The 17,702-nt window shown below is 43.8% G+C and overlaps 1 non-coding gene across 1 annotated transcript; it reads left to right on the top strand.

Moving 5' to 3' along the window:
- Window positions 1-15,611: 15,611 nt before the first annotated feature.
- On the top strand, window positions 15,612-15,682 carry trnae-uuc. Its single transcript has one exon. It is a non-coding gene; the product is annotated as a tRNA-Glu (tRNA).
- The last annotated feature ends 2,020 nt before the right edge of the window (window positions 15,683-17,702 follow it).

The following is a 17,702-nucleotide window of genomic DNA, read 5'->3' as shown; positions in this document are numbered from 1 at the left end:
ACCGTACTTGGCAGTCTGCTCTTCCTTGGTTGAGATGACACACCATGATTCAGTGAGAGCTACTTATGATGGTTATCAAATGTTTGATTGGATGCAAGCTCTGGATTATAGAAGGGAAGAAAAAAAAACACAAGCAGCCTCTGGACTAATGGACTGAGGTTGAAAGTCACATCAGCGTACCTTCTTTTCTTCCCTATGGTCTAGGTGATTCCTGGTTCCGGCGCGTTGACTCCGATAGCTCTTCGTTCACTCTAAACACAGGTGTACCCTCGTCTCCATGTTTCTTCAGGCTGTTGTCCATCAATGCGACAGGTTCTCAGTAATCAATTCAGATCGCTCCAAAATAATGTTTTGGGATCCTTTCAGTACACAGCAGGTCTAACAACCAGTCAAGTCCGATAAATCTCCAGGCAGGAGAACAACCCGACACCAGTTCCTGAAGGCACAGGGCAATTAATCAAACACATAAATAAACGAAGGGTCCTAGGTAGGAAACGCACAAAACAGACAATCAATTTCAGAGATGCGTTCATAAAACATATGATTTGATGAGATGCTAAAATCTCTTACACTCTGGTGCTCAGAATTTCCATCATTTTGTTATATATATGTATATCCTTTAAAATTCTTACTTTTGGGCCCAAAATGCTCGTCGAACAGCTGAACACGTTTCAGATGACGCATCGTTGCGTTGAATCGATCCATTGAACCTGACAAGAGCCCAGCGCTCATAGACTTGTCACTAGTGAACACGATATTAAGTGAAACTTACGGTGTCGAAGTAATCACGTTTCGACATGGAGCTGCCTCTCTGAGAATGAGCGTTGACGGTGTTCTCCGATATTTCAAAGCGTTGGTAGTAGGCAAATTGGGGATCTCGAAGTACGTGCGTTTGGCTGCCTTGAGTGAGAGACATGCTTAGTGGTACTTTTATAAAGTTGATTTGCAATGGTAAAAGGAGAAGAAAAAAACAGCCTCCTCTGGATAATGACTGTTGAGTCACATCGGTACCTCTTCCTATGAGCGTGATTCCGGTTTCAGCCGGTGCCATGGGAGCTCTTCGTTCACTCTAAAACAGTGTACCTGTCCCAGTTCCACGTTGCCAAATCGCAGTCCCAACAATGTAGACCTCCAAATGTTGCTGGACTTGTCACACATATAAAATCCGTAAAAGCAAAAGCATCAAAGATGCAACCCCAACCACGGTCTGAGGCACAGGGCAGATAATCAAACAATAATAACGAAAGATCCTGGAGTAGAAGCCCAAAAGCAGCAAATCAATTGCAGAGATGCAGTTCATAAAACATTGATTTGATGGATGCTAAATACTTCTACTTGGCCGAGGAATTTCCATGCAATTGTTAATATTTTATCCTTTAAATCACTTGGACAAAAGGGATAGGAAGATACGTGTGAACGCATATTCTGAATCTGACCATTGAACCTGGTGAGGCCGCCTACCCATGTAACAGCCCTAAAGGCTAGGTCCAATGCAAGAGACCATATAACATAGTTGTTAAGACTTTTAGACTCGTGAAAACAAAGAACATCTAAACTGCTGCCGATCAACCGGGGTTCTGGCCACAGCAGAGACTGACACTATCGTCGCCTGCCAACTCAGAGCTTTCAAGCAGAATAAAGCGACTCGATCTGAGACTCTTCGTTCTCTTCGCTTGATGACGGAGAGGAAGGATTGGTGTCTCTCGGTTTACAAAGCTAGTCAGGTTCTGTGATTTGGAGCTGCTAACATAGAGCTGATTTGACTGGTGTCCTGTATCAGCGTGCCTGTTTTGTAGCTGATGGTAGGAATTGGGTCTCAGCGCTCGTGGAGTCTTTAGTCCTCCTGTGATGCCCCATGTTCAGTGCTACTTGAGGTTTCAATTATGGATGCAAAGTCTGATTAAGAAGAAAGAAAAAACAGCAGCACCTCCCTATAATGGCAGGTTGAATCCACATCATGAGACCTCTTTCTGTTCCCTATGGTCTAGTACTGGTTTCACACCCGTCAACGGTATGGGAAAGTCTTGAAGTCACTCCAAACACGTGTACTCCAGCAGCTGTTTCATCAGATGTTTTGCCATCAATGGACAGGTTGCTCGAATCAATTCAGAATCTCCAAAATTTTTGGATCCTTCATCCACTGGAGCCAAAATCCGCAATAGTCCGGATAAAGCTCAAGCATGGAAGAAATGACCCACAAGGTCCCTGAGCCAGAGGCAATAAATCAAAACCATAAAAGCCGAAAGGCCTGGAGGAGAAACAGCACACAACAAGACATCATTGTAGAACAAGTTCATAAAACTTATGATGCGGTAACTTCGTAACCTGGTGCACGGAATTTCCTCATATTTGTTAATATATGTAACCTTTTTAAACTTACTTTGCCCAAAAGATGAGCTGACTATGCTCACCGTGAACGACGTTGATGAAACGCATCGTCTGATCGATCTGACCGGAGAAGAGGTGCCTCAGCCCAGGTAACACTCCTAAAGGGCTAGGCTGCCGAGATGCAAGAAGGGGAATTGAATGGTGTGAGTTAAAACTTATTTCAGCCCGGTTGAAAACCACTTGAAACTTTTTAAACCCTGCTTCGTGGTTGTTTCAACCATGACAACACTTATGATCAAGACGAAGCAAAGACCAAGCGTTCTAACGAATAACAGCGATCGAACGAGCACTCTCTCCCTTTCAGTTCAACTGCGGAGGTAGGTGTTGAAGGGATCATGCTGTTCGACCAAAGCTAATCAGGTTCTGACTGATTTGGCTTTTCATCCGTCGTGAGAAGGCGTATTGCTATCAGCGAATATCCAAGTGTTGGCTCAAGTGTGAATTTCATCAAGTGCCTTCAGTAATTGAGTAGAGAGCAACAGGTTCACTGGGCACAGAGATAAATCATACAGGTCTGAAAGGACACAAAATAGAAAGCAGCAGATTGTGAGGTGGTAATACTTCTGTTGATTCTTGTATATATCTTTTAAATTCTTTACCAGAGTCTGGGAATGATGAGAGGATGAAAGCAAAAACACAGAGCCTGCTGCCTGCACAGCCTTAAGCCTTGGCTTGAGGTGATAAGCAAGTTCTGTATGAAGCATTTCAAATATTATCATATCCTTACTTCACGGTGCCCAACATCCCCAGTCAACGGGCAAAACTCCACGATCAGACAAAACGCACACACTTCCACAAGCACAGGCATGACAAAACCACAAGTAGAAAAGGGTCGCTGAGAGAAGCAACACAGAGATACAATACATGTCAGAGATGAATTCTAAATTATGTGTAAACCTTTAGCTGCTGTGTCATTAGGAATTTCATACTTTATTATTGTACCTTTTTACTAATTGGACCAAAGATGGTATAAGAGAAAGAGACTGCGGAAGAGAAGCAACATGAACGTCCTTGACCTGGACTGAAGAGCTGCCTACAGCCAGGTTACTGCTATCGGCTGCAATGGACTTGCAGAGGCCTTATAACCTGGTGTCTAAATATTCAGTATCACTATTAAACAATCATGAACATTCTAAATCCGTGCGCCGATTAAGGGGTTGCAGCCTGGACCAGGTGACGGAATCCCATCAGAACGAAACGCAAACTGCCAAAGCTTTCCAAGCAAATAACAGGACTCGATGGAGCACTTCCTACATGCAAAGGTGCCAGTAAGTTGATTGGAAGTAAATCTCCTTTCGGTCTGCGATCAAAGCTAAGTTCGTTTTCTGATTTGGAGCTCCATAGCATGAAGGAAGAAGGTGTTACTGGGTGTCTCGCCTGAACTATAGCTGCTCTAGGTAGTGGTAAGACCGATTGGGGCATTTCGAGCCGTCAACTGGGCTTCGCTGTTAGACTTGATCACCATGAATCAGTGAAACTTCTTATGGTATCAAATGTTGCTGGATGCAAACTCGGATTACCTAGGACAGAAAAGAAAAAACCAAGCCAGCTCCTGGCTAAGGACTAGTTCGATAACACAACATCGGGAGGGTCTTTTGATGACCATATGGCTAGATATCTGGTTTTAGTTGAGTGCACTGATCTGGGGAAAGTTGCAGGTTCTCTAAAACAGGTGTTTGTACCATGCAGTTGTTTCTAGAGCTGTTTGTATCAAGCGTCCAGGTGACTGTCTGACAAGTATCAATTCAGATGCCAAAATGTTTTGGGATCCTTTCAAGAAAGACAGGTAGCCTAACAATCAGTTCCAAATCCGGATATGATCCAAGCTGGAGCAACCCACCAGGTTCCCTGAGCACGGAAAATTACAACAAAACCATAATAACGAAGGTCGAGTGAAAAGCTCCAAAACAGCAAAAATCAATTCAGAGACAGTTCTACAACTATGATTTGAAGACAGTAAAAATTCATAATCTGTCTCAGGAATTCCATGCATAATCTTCAATATGATCCTTTTAAAATTCCTATTTTGGACCAAAAGTCGTCCTAATCGCGGCGATTGACTGAACCAGTTTAGAATAGGGCATACGTTAGTATCTGATCCATTAACCCGTGCGAAAGAGACGAGCTACAGGATTTAGAGCTTCAAGGCCTAGGCTGAGAGATGCAACTTAAGGAGAATCTTAAAATGGTTGGAGTTAAAGGATATTTAGACATTCGGTTGAAACACAAGTAAACATTCTTAAACGCCGTGCAGTTGAACCGGGACTGCTGCGGCCAGCTGTACGCACTACTGCACGCCAAGCACAACTGAGCAAATTCCCAAGCCAGAATAACAGACCTAGCATCTTATTCTACCCAGCTGAAAGCTGGACCGGGGAGGGAAAGGTGGACAAGAACTCATGTCGCCACAACAAGCCGGGTTCCTGCTATATGGATTCCTATAGCATGTTGAGGTGAATCGTTGCTGGGGATTCCTGCAAATTCAAGCAGTCCTGTTGAGCTGGCATGGTTCACTGAATTGGGCATCTTCAGACGTTACATGGCGTTTAGGTCTGCCTGAGTTGATGCACATAGATTTGGTGCTTTATGATGGTTATCAAAGTTTGATTGGATGAGCTCTGGGTTCATGGAAGAAGAAAAAACACAACAGCCTCTGCATATGGACTGGGTTAATTCACATCAAGGGACCATTCTTGTTGATACATATGTCTAGGTTAGCTCCTGGTCATCAGGGGCCCAGTATCGGGAACTCTTCAGTCCTTCCTAAATCCAGGTTACTCCAGCCATGGTTCTTCCAGGCTGTTTACTCCACTCTAAGTTGCTCCACGTAACAATTCAAGATGCTCCAATAAGTTGCTTAGGATCCTTTCAGTCCAACTGCCTAAATCCAGTCAAATCGGGATAAAATCGCTCAAAGCATGGGCAGAACCCGCCCCAGTTCCCTGAAGCAGAGCAGAATTAGCAATCAAAACCAAAATAAACGGAAGGATCTGAGAAGATGGAACAACACAAAACACAGCAACAATCAATTGCAGAGATGAAGTTCATAAAACAAATTGTAGATCGCTAAATACTCTTAACTTGATGCTAAGAATTTCCACATATTTGTTAATATGGATATCCTTTTTTAAAATTCTACTTTTGAAAAATTAAAGTAGTATGGAAACGGACTGACACTTTCGATAAGAGCCTTACGTTGAATCTGATCCATGAACCTGACTGAAAGAGCCCGTGCCCTACAGCCCAGGTTAAGCACGCTCTCCTAAAGGGGCCAGGCACGAGAATGGAACAGACACGGTAAAAGTAGTAGTTCAAGGACTATTCAGATCACGTGAAAACAAGAACACTTAAACTGCTGCCGTTCCATGCAGATACTGCATAGCGAGACGGCCCAACGATCGACGCTAACACTACCAGAAACGTTTCTCCCATGCAGAAAACATCGTTTCTACTGAGCTGTTCCCGATTTGGTTGAGAACTGGACTGGAGTGGATAAAATAGAACTCTCTACTTTGCTGACAAAGTAAGCACGGGTCACGATCTTGCTTGCCTCATGCTCGTGAAGATTAAGTGTTGCTTTGGGTCCCTCGATATTAGAGTCTTTGGTAGCTGGCAACGGGTCAAAGCTGCTATTAGACATATCATGGAGTCTAGGTCTTAGCTTGAGTTAATGACCACCTGGATTCGTGGTAGCTTATGAGGTTATCAAATTCATCGCTGCAACCTGGGATTATCGAGAAGCAAACAAACAGCTATCCTCTTCTGGACTAATGACTGAGGTTAGTCTTTACACAAGGTGCGCTTTTGGACCATAGTCTAGCGTCAATTCGGTTTTCCAGCGGCCGGTTGATCGTGAGGACTCCTCAGGTCAGTTCAAACAAGGTTATACTCCTGCCAAATATTTCTTCAGGTTTTAGTCCAAAGAGGTAATGCCGTAAAATGTCAAGATCGCAAAATAAGTTCTTGGGCCTTTGAACACATTTGTCCTAAAGTCCCAGCAAATCCGTTAAAATCATCAAAAAGGGAAACAAGAAAACACATAACAGAGCAGCAGATATTAGAATCAACATAAATAAACGAAAGGTCCTGAAGGTCAACGACTAAACGCGACCAAGATTGTAGATGTCAGAACTTAGATTCATTTGAGCAAAAAGACTGACATCTTCAGCGTTTCATGCATTTTGTACCTATAACTTCTAAGAATCTCTAACTTTGAGCCCAAACAGCGTGGCACAGTAAGCCTAGATCTGAACTGTTCCACGAAGGAAACGTGGTTGAGTCCGACCATTAATCGGACAGAAAGATGACCACAGCAGTGTAAACTGGCTCTCCAACGAGGGACCTAGGCTCAGTGGCAATGAAGGACGAATTATACAGTAGTTAAGGACTTATTTCAGTTCCTAGGTTAAACAACATGAATTTAAAGCTGACTGATTACCCGTTCTCTACCAAAGTGAGAGCATGAACGTGACGTACGGTATTCTAACAGAAGCTTTTCGAAGATGGCTATCACGAATGTAGCTCTTACTGCCTGCCTGCAACTTTCGAGGGCGTTTTGACAGGAAAGTTCATTGCACAAAGTTACACGTTTGAGATTTGGCTTGCCTATGTACACGGAGATCGTACTTAGGTGTCGACAAATTAATGCATGAAGCTTTGGAGCTTAAAGCAAAGAAAATGCTCATCATGAACCGGACGTGAGTAACAGCCAGAGTGATGACCCATGCATTATGGCATTAGAGTAATTTGATCAGGAAGCTATCGGTTTAGGAATAAAAAAATTAATGGTGCCTCCTTTGATTTCGGTTTTGACAGCATAGGTGAGCTCTTTCTTCCAAATGTCGTTGAGTCCTGGTTTGACCCAACGAGTAGACACCGTTGAAACTCCTTGAGAGCAACAAGCAATAAACCCCCAGTTTTCAAGGCTTTTGCTAATGGCTAAGTATCACTATAATGTAGAATCTGCAAATAAGTGGTTGGATCTTTTCAGTACCAACGGTAGCTAATCAAATAGAGTAGTGCCAAAACCTAACAGGACATCCGCACTGGTTTCCCTTTGAAAGGGCATTTTAGAATCATATGATAAAAACGGAAAGGTGGGAGAAGACAAGGAGCGCAAGCAATTCAGATGCAAGTTTAAAACATCGATTGATGACGAAAAATCCGTCCTTGCTCCGGAATTCATATATTTAGAAGTTGGATCTTTTGGAAATTTCCTATTTTGGAGCCAAAGAATTGGCGGATCGCGAACGATAACATTTTGATGAAACCTACTGTGGTAGATTATCGCCTGGAAAAGCATACACCAAGTACGCACCACAAAGCCAAGTTCTCACCGAGTAGCACTGAGACTGACATTTTGTACCGTGGATTTCAGACCTGTGGAAAGACGTCTTCAACATTTAAACTGCCGCCAAAGTAGCGGGTTCTGCGCCAGAGCCCAACATAACGTAGGGTAAAGACATCTGCAAAGTTCCCAAATTTAAACTGCCTTTCGGAGACGATGGTCATAGGCACTCAAGATACCGAGGAGGGCTGAAAGCAACTCACAATCCAGGAAATAGCATCAGGTTACAATGATTTGATGCAAAAGTAGTGAAGGGAGCAAAATTGATCCCTGCTTCTTCAGAGTTTTTGTGTTTGAGGTTAAATGGCATCTTAACATGTATCCTATGGTGCTTGCCTGGATTTGTACACCAGGCCGGTCATGATGATATGCTTGATTCTCCAGTTTGTGTTGGCTCCCTGATAGAATACAGGCATTAAAGCTAGTTCGGCTATAATGGATAGAAAACTCGCGATAATTTGAATCTTTACCAACAGAATCCCTGTTCCAGGGCGAGAAGCTCGAACGGGAAACTACTCAGTTCCCAAGACAGGGATTCCTTTCAACACCTTTTCAGCGTTGACAAGTCTTGAGGTTCTCCCACAACAGGACAGAATCCCAATTTTCATAGATCTTCATTAAGCTGTCAAATCATCAAAATCTCGAAAATGATCATGATTTTAATAACGCTTTTCAAGTCCCTTTGGCCAAGGAAGTATAACGCGAAGGAAACAACGGTTAAAGGCAACTAGATACACACAACATAATTAGAGTCCGAAGTCATACATGATATCGAGTCAAAAATCGTACACCTGTGCTAGATTTATGATATTAAATATGTCGTATGACTTTTTGAATTCATCGTTTACCAAAGGAAATTCTTTATATCCTGATCGTACAAGAAGGGGGCACGTGTTTACATCATTAACCGCAAAAGCTGCTCAGTAATTATCCAGCCTACTAAAGGTCGCTTGTGACCGTGCAACTAGCCATTAAACGTGCGAACGTAAGGATTAGGATAAACCGTGAAAGACGTTTACGTTAAAACAAGCGAATAGTCCATGAACATGCGAGAGACAATAACTTGGCGCACATATTAACCCTTGAGTTCTCAAACCAGTTAAAGTTGCATTGACACGTTTGGCACTTCAGCTCTAATTCTGGAGAAGTGTGAATGTGATCACTTAAATGACAATCTATCAGGTACAGTGATTACTTCCTGACAAACGGTGACCAAAATTTACGGGGGCTAACGTGATTGGAGCCAGCATGTGACGGCATGTGCAATTGGGGTAGGATTCAGTGCAGCTCGATCCTTCGTAGTGAAACCTCAGATTATCACCGTTGTATCCATGTTTCCAAAGCTTTGGATATGAGAAGTAAAGAAAAAAAATAGAAGCCACCCTAAGATATGGATGGATCTTTAACCAGCAGGTACTCCTTTCGCTATTCGTACATCGCAGGTTAACCGGTCCCGTTTAGTTCCGGTTGGGAAAGCTGCAAGTTACATCCTAAACAAGCACGTCCTGCGCTTCCACTCCAGGTGTTTTGCTCAAATGCTACAGTTCTCCCAAATCATGTATTGGTCAAATAATGTTGGGACTTAACCAGGTCCCTAAATTCCCAGCAATTCTGGGATAAATTATCCTTTAAATTCAGTAGAGCCAAAAGATCTGGTTCCCCGAGAGCGGATAGATTAATAAACGCAAAACAGCTGAATATCCTAGGATAGAATGATCCAGCGCTACATCATGATCAGCAATTCCAAATTGTGTCCGGATCAGCATTTTCTTATTATCCATTTAAGTATTTGATCAAGATTATTGAACGTTTTAAAATCTTACTGAGGCCAAAGTGCCATCAAACGAACTGAACCCCGAAGCAGCCTAAGCACGTTGAAGACACCACAAACGCATAAGAACGACTACGCAGGAGCATCTTCCCTACAGAGCCTTTTTGAAAGTTGAAAGCTTGAAATTAAACTGGGCATGTCGTTCTGAAGGTTTTGATATTTTCGAGGCTGAAAAAGTTCCGCAAGTGGCCCCGAAATGAATGCTTTTTGTACGCAAGGGAGGAAACTGGATTCAACTACACGCTCTTAGCTGCCTGGAGTAGATGACGGCAGGATTAGATCTCAGTGAACAAAAGTTTACTTGGACAACTGGGATTCTTCAGCCAGGAGAGAAGCGCGTGAATGGCATTCGAACTCAGCAGGCCGTTCTTTGATCCTAGTTCATGGAACTGTGGTTTACGTTGATCGCAGTTCGGGAAACTTTGAGGTTATTCAACAAGCACTCCAGTTTCGGATGTGCCTTAACGAAGGAGTCCTTATGTCCTAATGTCCAGAGTTCTGGTTTCGCGGTAGGGCTGAGCATCTTAGTTCATTCCTAACTACAAGCAGACCAGCTTACACAGGTCCCTAATCAGATTAGTTCAAACTAATAACGAGGCTCTAAATGTGTTGGACACTTCAACACAATAAGTCAACATCCATCTAAAGTGGTAAATTTCAGAGCTACGACACTGTTACTGATCCAGGAAGTTTGTTATATTATCAATCATTTTAAAATTCTTGAGCAAGGAAAGAGCCACCAAACAGAGACACAATCCTTTCAGAAGATCTAGAATTTTACTGGACCTGAATAAAAGCCAACTTAACATAAATTTTTACAAGGCCTTGGGACGAATTACTGAGAAAAATGGGATTAGAATTATTAGTATCTTTAGGTGAACACATTGAAATTTCTTAACTCGTTAAGCATAACCGTGTCCCAAGCGAGCACCTAAACAGGTGGCAACTTCCAGAAAAGCTTTCCATAGCGATAATGCGTTAAATAACCTTCTAACTCATGAACCTTCTCAAAGGACGCTAACGGGGTGAGACACTTCAGAGTGCCACAAACTAAGCCAGCTTTACTGATTGACTTTCTTAACTGAGACGGAATGTCGTGACTAGTTCCTCCAATTTCAAGCAGGGCTGAGAGGTGGACATGAGGCTTCCACGTCTCAACGGATGCGAGCGTTTTGCTCTCGCGTTTGAAGACATGGATAAGATGATGGTTTCTTTGATGGTACAAGTTTGGTTGAGCATGCGGTTCATAGGGATGAAACTTGGCTCTCTGCTATGAGGGTTGAAAGCACAGAGTATAGCTCTTTTTTCCAATATGGTTAGATGATTGGGTTTAAGGCCGTATCATGGTTGGAATCATCGAGTCTTTAAAGTACTCGTCGTGCCCATTTTCAGGTTTATGCTCCGGGATTTCTAGGTAAAATCAAGCAGATGCTCCGAGTATGTTCTTTGGATCCTTGTCACAAGGCGTGACTTTCTCCCAAAGTCTGGATAATTCCACGTAGTTTCATTGCAAACCCACAAGTCTTGAGCTCAGGCAAAATTGACAACACATAAAACGAAGGGTCCTGGAAGTGGAACAGCAAAAACAGAACATAATTGTCAGAGAGCAAGCAACATAGTTTGAAACGGCAAAAATCCGAATGTGAAGGAATTAACAATTTTGTAAAACAATCTTTTAATCTATTCTAAAGAAGGTATGTCGAAACGCAAAACTAACTTTTAGAATCATATCTTATTGATATTTAAACTGCTAAGACTGGCCTATAGAATGTACCACGCAACTGTAAGGCATCTCAGATCATTAGCCATTACTGAGACGGCACCCTTATCACGCAGTACTACAGGTTGAACTGCTAAGCGCCCGGCTAAACTGAGCTCAAGGCTCATGAACGTTAAACTAGGAAAGCAATATCAACTTTGCATGCCAGTTAAACACTAACCAGCATTTCTCAACGCGACCCAACTGACCGGGCTGATCAAGTCGACAACCTCTCCGTCCCAAAAGACGGATTGTGTTGAAATAAGCATCTGGCGTTGATCTTGCTAGTGTATACGGAATGTTAGGTTGCCGTAGTGGTGAATCAACTGGGCTCTTAGATGCTGTTTGGCTCTTACTGCTTTATAATGCACTTATGTGTCGTGGTATACACGTGTTTTGGTGGCTCATGGTGATTGGATCAGCATTTAGAGAGATAGAATCAAGCAGTTAATGAAAATGTAAAGAGCTCTGTGATATGGTTATGAAAGATATAATCAAGTGACCTATATCCCAGGATCTGTTTCCGACGCAAGATTGGTTAAACCAGGTACCCTACTGCCCTTTCTCGTCTTTTGTCCACAGCGACAGGTTCCCCTCCAGTGTCAGAACGCTCAATAATTTTGATCTTTCGTCCAGGTTTTCATCAACACGGTTCCAAATCCGGCAAATCCCAAAAAGATCAACATAGATCTTGATAGTACCAGGCACAGCAAAACAAAATCATAAAAGAAAGAAAGGGCTGGAGAGAGGAACAGCACAAAACAGCCAAAATCAATGAGATCAAGTATAAAATTTTAATCGTGACACTAACTGCATCAGAATTTATATTTTTTAAGATATTTTAAAATCTTTTATTTGCCTAAATTGCTAAGTGGACATCAAGTCTTATGATAGATACAGTACTATATCATTAAGCTAAAGGCCGGCTGACCATATTGATAGCGGTTACATAAGGGTGTTGACGGTTGCCCAGTGCAGTGAAGGCGCTGAGCTATAAAGGACTGCACTTACCCAGCTTGAACGTGGACCGGAGAGAAGGTGGATTGGAAAGAGTGAAACTCTCCTCGGTCTGTCGACAAGCTAAGTCACGGGTTTCTGATGATTTGGAGCTTGCCTCATAGCATCGTGAGAGGAATGAAGTCGTTGACTTGGGGTGTCTCCTGCCTGAATATTTCAAGCAGTGCCTGTTTTGGTAGGCTGGGCAATGGGTAGGCAAATTGGGGCATCTTCAGACCAGTACTCGTGGCAGTCTTTAGCGTCCTTGCCTTGAGTTGAGATGACACACCATGCGATTCAGTGAGTAGCTACTTTATGATGGTTATCAAATGTTTCGATTGGATGCAAAGCTCTGGGATTATACGAAAGGGAAGAAAAGAAAAAAACAGCAAGCCAGCCTCCTCTGGACTAATGGACTGAGGTTGAAAGTCACAACATCAGCGTGATGACCTTCTTTTCTGTATCCCATATGGTCTAGCGGTTAGGATTCCTGGTTTTCACCCAGGCGGCCCGGTATGGGAAAGCTCTTTCGAGTTCACTTCCTAAACACAGGTGTACTCCTCGTCCTGCCCATGTTTTCTTCCAGGCTGTTTTGTCCATCAATGCGTACAGGTTGCTCCACGTAATCAATGTCAAGAATCGCTCCAAAATAATGTTGCTTTGGGATCCTTTCAGTACCACAGCAGGTAGCCTAACAATCCCCAGTCCAAAAGTCCCGGGATAAAATCGCATCCAAGAGCATGAGGCAGGACAACCACGACACCACGGTTCCCTGAAGGCAGCAGGGCAAGAATTAGCAATCAAAACACATAAATAAACGGAAAGGGTCCTGGAGAGGTAGGAAACAGCACACAAAACAGCAGCACACAATCAATTGTCAGAGATGCCAAGTTCATAAAACATATGATTTGATGAGATCGGCTAAAATACTTCCTTACACTCTGGTGCTCGAGGAATTTCCATGCATATTTTGTTATATATATGTATATCCTTTTTTAAAATTCTCTACTTTTGGAGCCCAAAAGAAAGTGGCGCGATCGTCGGAAACGAGACTGAAGCACGTTTCAGATGAAACGCATACGTTGCGTTGAATTGATCCATTGAACCTGGACTGAAAGAGCCCTGCCCCTAGCCCAGTGTTAAACGGCTCTCCAAAGGGCCTAAGGCTGACGAGATGGCAACTTGAGAGGACCTTATTATAACATGGTTGAGTTAAAGGACTTATTTCAGTATCACTCGGTTGAAAACACAAGCGTGAAACATTTCTTAAACGCGTGACCCGATTGAACCGGGGTTGCTGGGCACAAGCGCAGAGACTGACCACTTCTCCATCCACGATCGCAAAGCACAACTGACCAAAGCTTTCTCCCATAGCCAGAATAACAGCGACTCCGAGATGGAGCACTCTAGTTTCCTACTACCAGCGAACGTGGACCGGAGGAGGTGGATTGAAGAGTGAAACTCTCACTCGTCTGTCCGACCAAAGCTAAGTCACGGGTTTCTGACTGATTTGGAGCTTGCCTCATAGCTCGTGAGAGGAATGAAGTGCTGTTGGGGTCTCCTGCCTGAATATTTCAAGGTGCCTGTTTTGTAGGCTGGCAATGGGTAGCAAATTGGGGCATCTTCGAGATACACTATGATGCAGTCTTAGCGTCTTGCCTTGAGTTGAGATGACACACCATGCGATTCAGTGAGAGCTACTTTATGATGGTTATCAAATGTTTCGATTGGATGCAAAGCTCTGGGATTATAGAAGGGAAGAAAGAAAAAACAGCAAACCAGCCTCCTCTGGACTAATGGACTGAGGTTGAAAGTCACAGCATCAGCGTGATGACCTTCTTTTTCTGTATCCCATATGGTCTAGCGGTTAGGATTCCTGGTTTTCACCCAGGCGGCCGGGTTCGACTCGGTATGGGAAAGCTCTTTCGAGTTCACTTCCTAAACACAGGTGTACTCCTCGTCCTGCCCATGTTTTCTTCCAGGCTGTTTTGTCCATCAATGCGTACAGGTTGCTCCCACGTAATCAATGTCAAGAATCGCTCCAAAATAATGTTGCTTTGGGATCCTTTCAGTACCACAGCAGGTAGCCTAACAATCCCAGTCCAAAAGTCCGGGATAAAATCGCATCCAAGAGCATGAGACGAGACAACCACGACACCACGGTTCCCCTGAAGGCAGCAGGGCAAGAATTAGCAATCAAAACACATAAATAAACGGAAAGGGTCCTGGAGAGGTAGGAAACAGCACACAAAACAGCAGCACACAATCAATTGTCAGAGATGCCAAGTTCATAAAACATATGATTTGATGAGATCGCTAAAATACTTCCTTACACTCTGGTGCTCTGAGGAATTTCCATGCATATTTTGTTATATATATGTATATCCTTTTTTAAAATTCTCTACTTTTGGCGCCGAAAGAAAGTGGCTGATCGTCGGAAGCGAGACTGGAAGCACGTTTCAGATGAACGGCATACGTTGCGTTGAATCTGATCCATTGAACCTGGACTGAAAGAGCCCGTGCCCTACAGCCCAGTGTTAACACGCGCTCTCCTAAAAGGGGCCTAGGCTGACCGAGATGGCAACTTGAAGAGGGCGCAATTATAACATAGGTGTGAGTTAAAGGACTTATTTCAGTATCACTCGTTGAAAACACAAGCAGTGAAACATTTCTTAAACTGCGTGACCGGATTCGAACCGGGGTTGCTGCGGCCACACGCAGAGTACTGACCACTATCGATCACGGCACGCAAAGCACAACTGACCAGAAAGCTTTTCTCCCATAGCCAGAATAACAGCGACTCCGATACTGGAGCACTCTTCGTTTCCTACTCCAGCTGAAGCGTGGACCGGAGAGGAAGGTGGATTGGAAAGAGTGAAACTCTCACTCGGTCTGTCCGACCAAAGCTAAGTCACGGGTTTCTGACTGATTTGGAGCTTGCCTCATAGCATACGTGAGAGGAATGAAGTCGTTGACTTGGGGTGTCTCCTGCCTGAATATTTCAAGCAGTGCCTGTTTTGGTAGGCTGGGCAATGGGTAGGCAAATTGGGGCATCTTCAGACACGTACTCGTGGCAGTCTTTAGCGTCCTTGCCTTGAGTTGAGATGACACACCATGCGATTCAGTGAGTAGCTACTTTATGATGGTTATCAAATGTTTCGATTGGATGCAAAGCTCTGGGATTATACGAAAGGGAAGAAAGAAAAAAAAAACAGCAAGCCAGCCTCCTCTGGACTAATGGACTGAGGTTGAAAGTCACAACATCAGCGTGATGACCTTCTTTTTCTGTATCCCATATGGTCTAGCGGTTAGGATTCCTGGTTTTCACCCAGGCGGCCCGGTTCGACTCCCGGTATGGGAAAGCTCTTTCGAGTTCACTTCCTAAACACAGGTGTACTCCTCGTCCTGCCCATGTTTTCTTCCAGGCTGTTTTGTCCATCAATGCGTACAGGTTGCTCCCACGTAATCAATGTCAAGAATCGCTCCAAAATAATGTTGCTTTGGGATCCTTTCAGTACCACAGCAGGTAGCCTAACAATCCCCAGTCCAAAGTCCGGGATAAAATCGCATCCAAGAGCATGAGCAGAGACAACCACGACACCACGGTTCCCCTGAAGGCAGCAGGGCAAGAATTAGAATCAAAACACATAAATAAACGGAAAGGGTCCTGGAGAGGTAGGAAACAGCACACAAAACAGCAGCACACAATCAATTGTCAGAGATGCCAAGTTCATAAAACATATGATTTGATGAGATCGGCTAAAATACTTCCTTACACTCTGGTGCTCGCAGGAATTTCCATGCATATTTTGTTGTATATATATGTATATATCCTTTTTTATAATTCTCTACTTTTGGAGCCCAAAAGAAAGTGGCGATCGTCGGAAACGAGACTGAAGCACGTTTCAGATGAAACGGCATACGTTGCGTTGAATCTGATCCATTGAACCTGGACTGAAAGAGCCCGTGCCCTACAGCCCAGTGTTAACACGCGCTCTCCTAAGGGGGCCTAGGCTGACCGAGATGGCAACTTGAAGAGGACGCAATTATAACATAGGTGTGAGTTAAAGGACTTATTTCAGTATCACTCGGTTGAAAACACAAGCAGTGAAACATTTCTTAAACTGCCGTGACCCGGATTCGAACGGGGTTGCTGCGCCACAACGCAGAGTACTGACCACTATACGATCACGGCACGCAAAGCACAACTGACCAGAAAGCTTTCTCCCATAGCCAGAATAACAGCGACTCCGATACTGGAGCACTCTTCGTTTCCTACTTACCCAGCTTGAAACGTGGACCGGAGAGGAAGGTGGATTGGAAAAGAGTGAAACTCTCACTCGGTCTGTCCCGACCAAAGCTAAGTCACGGGTTTCTGACTGATTTGGAGCTTGCCTCATAGCATACGTGAGAGGAATGAAGTCGTTGACTTGGGGTGTCTCCTGCCTGAATATTTCAAGCAGTGCCTGTTTTGGTAGGCTGGGCAATGGGTAGGCAAATTGGGGCATCTTCAGACACGTACTCGTGGCAGTCTTTAGCGTCCTTGCCTTGAGTTGAGATGACACACCATGCGATTCAGTGAGTAGCTACTTTATGATGGTTATCAAATGTTTCGATTGGATGCAAAGCTCTGGGATTATAGGAAAGGGAAGAAAAGAAAAAAACAGCAAGCCAGCCTCCTCTGGACTAATGGACTGAGGTTGAAAGTCACAGCATCAGCGTGATGACCTTCTTTTTCTGTATCCCATATGGTCTAGCGGTTAGGATTCCTGGTTTTCACCCAGGCGGCCCGGGTTCGACTCCGGTATGGGAAAGCTCTTTCGAGTTCACTTCCTAAACACAGGTGTACTCCTCGTCCTGCCCATGTTTTCTTCCAGGCTGTTTTGTCCATCAATGCGTACAGGTTGCTCCACGTAATCAATGTCAAGAATCGCTCCAAAATAATGTTGCTTTGGGATCCTTTCAGTACCACAGCAGGTAGCCTAACAATCCCCAGTCCAAAAGTCCCGGGATAAAATCGCATCCAAGAGCATGAGACGAGACAACCACGACACCACGGTTCCCTGAAGGCAGCAGGGCAAGAATTAGCAATCAAAACACATAAATAAACGGAAAGGGTCCTGAGAGGTAGGAAACAGCACACAAAAAAGCAGCACACAATCAATTGTCAGAGATGCCAAGTTCATAAAACATATGATTTGATGAGATCGCTAAAATACTTCCTTACACTCTGGTGCTCGCAGGAATTTCCATGCATATTTTGTTATATATATGTATATCCTTTTAAAATTCTCTACTTTTGGAGCCCAAAAGAAAGTGGCGCTGATCGTCGGAACAGACTGAAGCACGTTCAGATGAAACGATCGCGTGACGATCCATGA

This window comes from Polypterus senegalus, unplaced genomic scaffold (assembly GCF_016835505.1).
Source record: "Polypterus senegalus isolate Bchr_013 unplaced genomic scaffold, ASM1683550v1 scaffold_5248, whole genome shotgun sequence".
Lineage (NCBI taxonomy): Eukaryota > Metazoa > Chordata > Cladistia > Polypteriformes > Polypteridae > Polypterus > Polypterus senegalus.
Note: the sequence above shows the minus strand (reverse complement) of the source record. Positions and strands in the feature narration are given on the sequence as shown.